This window comes from Physeter macrocephalus, unplaced genomic scaffold (genome assembly GCF_002837175.3).
Source record: "Physeter macrocephalus isolate SW-GA unplaced genomic scaffold, ASM283717v5 random_671, whole genome shotgun sequence".
In the NCBI taxonomy this organism is placed as follows: Eukaryota; Metazoa; Chordata; class Mammalia; order Artiodactyla; family Physeteridae; genus Physeter; species Physeter macrocephalus.
In genome coordinates this window covers 37,117-37,317 of record NW_021146023.1, presented here as the reverse complement: position 1 = coordinate 37,317, position 201 = coordinate 37,117, and positions in this window count along the sequence as shown.

Below are 201 nucleotides of genomic sequence, written 5' to 3'. Positions count from 1 at the left end.
CAGCCCCCGTGGTTTTTTTTTTTTTTTTTTTTTTTTGCAGTACGCAGGCCTCTCACTGTTGTGGCCTCTCCCATTGCGGAGCACAGACTCTGGACGCGCAGGTTCAGCAGCCATGGCTCACGGGCCCAGCCACTCCACGGTATGTGGGACCTTCCCGGACCGGGGCACGAACCCGTGTCCCCTGCATCAGCAGGCGGACTC